Raw genomic sequence first — 6,307 nt, forward strand, 5'->3', positions numbered from 1 at the left:
GCGCTTGTTACTCGAACCTTGTTTTGGAAAATGCTGCAGGTGACGATGAAAACGCGCTTGACCGCCACTTTAGTTAATTTTGTCAGCAGAATATTTCAACGCATAGCGATGCACGCGGTTTTTAGCGTCTTCAGACAGTGTTGACATTTCTTGCCACCTCATTTTGCTGTTTCAGTATTCGCTGTATTCATCTAGGCATTCGCTGTAGACGTGTCACACAGCGTTTGTTGTCTTTATTTTTTCATCATAGCCCTTGTTCAAAACTGGCCATTCGATAGTTTTTTTTTAATTCACGTAATCACATAAATGTATTCATGACGTGCTCGGCGGGTCACCAGCAGGAAAGGTGAGCGGTTCGAGCGAGCTATTCCGTTTTTCTAAATGGAGTTGTGAAATATGCTTGTGTTCAGTGCAAAAAGAGAAAAGGAGAAGCCAATCGTGCAGGTTTTGAGTACGCGAAATTAGGATCTGGGTTTTTTAATTTCGTGGCCAATAGTTTTTTGATTATTGCTACACTAATTACTTTTTGATTTAGGTTAAAATAATCTGCCAGGGCGTCTCCCGTACGACTCACTCTCGCTATTTTCACAGTACGAGTCTGAAGACGTTGACTGATGGGTAAACACTAGATCGGCTTTTTTTTCCGAAAACAAGGAGCAAAATGTGGGTGTATCCCGGCATAAATGGCTTGTGGCTGAAACTGGAATACCACGTAGGCTCAGCGACCAGTGTGCAACAAAACATTAGGAATTATTCCACATTTCCACGGTTTTATAGCCTCGCTTTCTCATTCCATGAAATAGAGAAATCACTATCGCTAGTAAGACAGCTCGCGATATCAGCAGTGAATGCGCGCATCAAACATACATCGTGGATTCCTGAATACAATAATAAAACTGAGCACACATGTTCCCGTACAACCTACACCGGGCAGAAATCACAGAAAGGACGGCTTGACGACGCAGCACGAAGGTAAATCCGATGGCCTTCTTTTTAACAATTTAAGGGACTGCCTCAAAGCTGAGCGGCGCGTAAAAGCCATTTCATACAGCTTCAGAACTTGAAAATTTGCCATTTGTCAATGTCCACTGGTCAACAGGGATAACACTGCTAAATGTACTGAACATAACTTCTTTGGCTGTCTCTCGTGAACAGCTTCTACGCAATGTCTAGATGACTTTTTCTCGTCTGGAAAACGGAAAATCCGCGACCCTCTGCTTCGCTCAGTTGTCGGAGCTCTTGGCACCCCTCGGGTGAGCACACTTGTCCCAGAAATCCAGCATTCATGCAGAGAGACATCGTGTGGCGACTCAAACAGGACTGCTTCTTGTGCGTGCGCCACGCACCACACCGATGCGGCCGCCGGCCGGAGTACCACAACTCCCAGAGTGCATCGCGGCGGCGGTGGCGTAGCGCAACTGCTTGTGAAATCGGTCTATTATGCACTTATTGTAGAGTAGTGTGTCGTGTATGCCCCATACAGTGTACCTGTACTTACTGACCCTGGTTCTACCGCCGTACGCACTTTTCTTTCCCATTATCGCGATCAGCACAGCGAGGCTTGTCTGTTATCGTTCTGCACGCAGAACGCTCCTTATGATACAATGCATGACAAATTCGAAAGAAATGTTTCTGACGTTTTCATTCGCCTCTACATGCGTAACGTATTTATCGTGCAATTGGACAGGATTACCTATTTTCATCACAGCAAGGAATTTTAACACTTTTGTGTTTACATTACATATATTGATTTTATATATAAGGCTATCAATTTTGTTTCAATTGTGCTGTTTTATCTTTTATCAGTATTGTATTCTTATCACTCTAAGCAGTGTTGATGTTTTGAACATTGTTGTTCATTACTACGACAATAAACGCAATATAAACTGCACTTTGTCTTTTTGAAAATGCTCCGACATGGTCTTTTGATTGCACTATGGGATGTTTCTTCCCTGCCTAAAGTAACTTTGGCGCTCGGGAACATCCCTCCGCAGCATGGGAGTGTTCCAAACGCGAAGAGTTAAATTAAGTAAAATGAAGCTGGCACACGTAGGCTGATCACTCAGAATTCTTGGGGTGTCGGAACCGGGGCATTCACGCATGACACGAGGGCACAGTGTTGTCCCTGTGCAATGAAAATAACTATTTGCCACTTTAGCGGCAGAGTGGCACGCTTTTTCTTTACATGGGCGCCGCTACACACCCTACAGCAATGATATGGTGGCGGCGGTGACCGAGTGGAAGGGGGGACCCACCGGAGCCTCAGTACGCACTAGAAATAGCACAAAGGCGGAAGAATGTGCCACACCCTTGGCAATACGAACAAGGCCCCACTGTTTATTTATTCATCAGACTCCCAAAACAACTGTCACAACCACGATGGACCGCAGCATCCTACAATATCAGTTTTATCTCGGAAAACCTCCTAGTCTAGATACGTGAGCACGGCATGGAACGCGTTCATGCGACAGCCCGTGCACTTATCCTGCGGGTGCCAGTGGAAGGCCATCCCAACCAGATGAGCTGGTGTCCATTCCACTCGCGTATTCGCACATGCTATATCACAAATTGTCGCCGCGCAGAACATACTCATCACCGAACAAAAACTTTCCCTCCACAAGAGACGGCCATCTGGCTTTAACTTCAGACTAACATTTTCTCTCATATCGCTCTTAGGCACACCTGTTATCACACACTCGACCGGAATGGTCCTTTTTGAGGCGCACATCATGCCCTCTACCGTTTCACTAGAGAATGTCCAAAATCCTTCTTCTGTCTTGGAGTTAAAAATCCTATTCTTTTTCGAAGCAAATTACAAGCCATACCGAAATTGGAACCATCAATACTTTTGAACTTCTGACGGGTGGCAGATGATCTGCAGTTCTAACGACACGCCCAGCTCTTATTACCTATGACGCACCTCGTAAATATTTAGAAAAATAGAGCAATGAAATACTATCAATTTTTCAGCCCAGAACTCTTGTTCGCTTTGGAACTATAAGTTAAGAAGTACGAATTTCGGCGTTTAAGCGATGGTCACATATCAATCTACCGGACACGCAAAATGTCAGTCTTTGTGACTGTATGGGCATCCATGATTAATTTCAGACGTATTGTCGTCAGACTGAAGGAGTGGCTGTTTTAAAACAGTGTTCCTACAATGCTACTACGTGTTATGAACATTATATGTTCTACTAATTCTCTGATATACCATATTGGTACAATGAGGGCTGAGGTAGGAGCGCTTCCACGTAATGTACGAAGGACTACATCAAAAGAGAATCCGCACAGCAGATGTTAGCTTGGATGATGCATGTTCACACTATAATTGCTGACTTCAATAAATCTAGTTTTGAACATGTCACCATCGCCGGCATCGACATCACTGTCACCCTTATATTAACTCGTCCATCCTGCCCTATTAAGGCCTCCGTGAATTTTTCTTTGTCGCATGTTTCTGACTGCTGTAGAACACGAGGCGTAATGAAGTCGCCTTCACTAAAGCTCACATCTAAGTTCGCAAAGTGTCGGTGACAAGCCACGTCGTCCCCAGAACTGCCGGAGTCAAGCGGCCTGGCGAGAGCTTCCCTTGCGTGTCGGAAAGTTCGCTGCATTGCAATCCCATGTCTCAGCCCTGGTCTCACTAATTCAGAGTAACGAAAGTGAACGGAAATTTGGATTAGGGCTCCCGGCTGCTTCACCTCTTGGCTTCAACCCCAATTTATGTGCTTTCAGTTTAGTAAAGCTGAGATCTGGGCGAGTTGGTATGCATTCATACTGGTGAACAGCGTCTTGTCGTTGTCCCGTCTTTTTGCGCTGTTCACCAGTATGAATGCCTTCAGTTTGTTGGTGCCGTCGGACATGTGCGTTCACTCGTGCCGCATTTCGTTCACCATGCTTGTTCTAGTGCGGGCGGAACACTTCAGCGCCACACGGTTGGTACAGCTTCATCGTTCGCTGCAGCTCTTGGAGACGGCGCATTTTTTCCGGTGGTTGGAGCTTCCCTTGCACTGCGTAGATGTGGAGAAGCCGGGAAAAAACACACGGCGACGTTGTGACAACATCTCTCGCTATCATAACCCTTTTTTTTTCTTATCCTGAGGCAGTCAGCGTTGCTCTCGGGCCTGTAGACTGGAGCCCCCTATGATGTTTTCGTTTTCTCGCCGCTTGCAGCGCGATAACGTCCAGGCATTACTCTCGGAAATATTCGACACGTTGGGCGCTGTTAGCAGAGGACGATCTTGGGTGGAAAATCGCTGTGCGCCGCCATATTCAATATTCTCAACGAGCGTAGTTAACGTATTTTTCCTCGGCAACGGTTTTTTTTTAGATAAAGGCAAGATTAACAGTGCCTGCTCAACATGCGTTGCATACGGCTGGGTACTTATTAGAGCGCTTGCTCTTTATGCGACCTTCTGCGAAGTATATGACGCCAAGGGAGGCGCCATAATAGGACTTGATAAACGATTGCCACGTTCGCCTGCCGGTTAGTGGCAGGGATGTAAACGTTTGCAAAATTGTCTGCTGTATGCAGTAGCCTGAGTAAGGCATCAGAAGCACCTCTTTCATGACTCATCTGACAAAACGGCTCCGTACGGGGATGATTTCCTATTTCAAGAGACGGAAAACACATTTTAAAATTCGAAAAGCCACGAATGTCGGTATGTTAGAATTTTATAATACACGAGATTCTAAATTTGGATATTCCTGTCTTAGGAGGTGCGTGATTGATGATTGAAATTGCGTTTTGAATTCTGCCAGAACGCGAGAGGCGTGATGCAGCTGAAATGACTAAGACTGGGAAAATAATACCAATAGAAATGAAAAGGCTGCCAAAAAAAGGGATTGACAATATACTGATTTCTTTGCCAGAAATGAAAAAAGAAGACATAGAAAGGATGAGGATGGAGAGGTGCAGCATAGCAACTCTTACGCCATCATTCACCAGAAGAGACATAGGTGAGGATTATATTACTGCCAGTGACGAAAAAAAAAAACTATAGCCCGCCGCAGAACTTTCCAAAATTCCTTGTTGGACTTGTACTTTATTTTTTAGAAACACCAGCATAAGTAAATAAGTAAGGTAATTCCCATTAGTAAATTTGTAAGTTTTGTACGGACACCTTAGTACCAGTCTCGTGGTAAGACCGATCGACTTGCTGTTTTCTCGAAGCATTTGTCTTACCTCTCGCTAGAACGGCGTGTACGGTGCAGCCGATGCTGACGCTAAGCCGAACACTCTCTGAGCACTTGTTTCAGCATCTCACGGCGGTGCCCGGCGGCTAGGAATCGGCGCTGTTACCGCGAAATGCTTGTTCAGAGTCAGCCGAAAATGACGTGTTCTTCTGGCAAAAAGGGGGTAGTTGCGACAGTCTGCAATATACTAGTTAATCTCACTTAGCGACCCTGGTCTTTTATCTTTATTATTCTTCTGTTGTTCCATGTGCAGGCAGCCTGCATAGCTACCACGTGAAGGCTCGCGAGGGCTGTGCCAAACGTTGCGTCGTTGAGGCGAGCGCTGACGCGCTTCTCGTCGCTGTTTCCAATAGTCGCCATTGTATAAATATGATGCTGAAAAGGTCCTGACATCGACCGGCTGATACAATGAACACAGCGTCTTTGTTATGAGAGCCCGAGGCCAATGTCGCATCCTCTGTCGTCCGCATTTTCATCCTCTTTCTCAACGTCGCAGCGTTGCGCCGCCCACTCGTTTGTTAGCCGTTTCTGCCTTAGCGTGCAGTATTACAGCCGCGAAGGAGACAGCTGACGCTGACGTTCTGAGGACAGGAAAGACGACACGTATACCGCATCCTGGCAATGTCATGGCTGTTGTTTCATATGCGATATCGATCAGCGATTCAATTCGTGAGCGTCTGTGGTTTGCTAAGAGGCCGCTTGACACAATTTTCTAGCGGTTCGTTAGTTCTCGCTTTGTGTTTTCGTTCGGTTGGTCGCTTTCTTGTGGCACTGAAGAGATTAGGGCAATCAGGCATGCAATGCAGCGGGAAGAGACCTGTCGACAAGGTAGGTCTCTCTCATAATACCCTCCACAAATAACTGGCATGCGCTAATGAGTTCGCCGGTGTGCACAGACTGACATTGAACTATTTATGGCTGTTTGGATCTGAATTAAGCTTTCAGATTGCTTTTTTTCATTTTCCCATCGCGGTTGGTAAGTGGCTTTGGCATTCGGCTGTGAGTCTAAGGACGCGGTATTTAATCGAGGCTCCTGTTGCATTTCGATGGAAGCGAAATGAAGAAATGCCAGCGTGCAGCGCGATGTCTCGTGTACGTTAAAGAACACCAG

Source organism: Amblyomma mixtum, chromosome 2, assembly GCF_055824585.1.
Source record: "Amblyomma mixtum isolate Tamu chromosome 2, ASM5582458v1, whole genome shotgun sequence".
Classification (NCBI taxonomy): Eukaryota; Metazoa; Arthropoda; class Arachnida; order Ixodida; family Ixodidae; genus Amblyomma; species Amblyomma mixtum.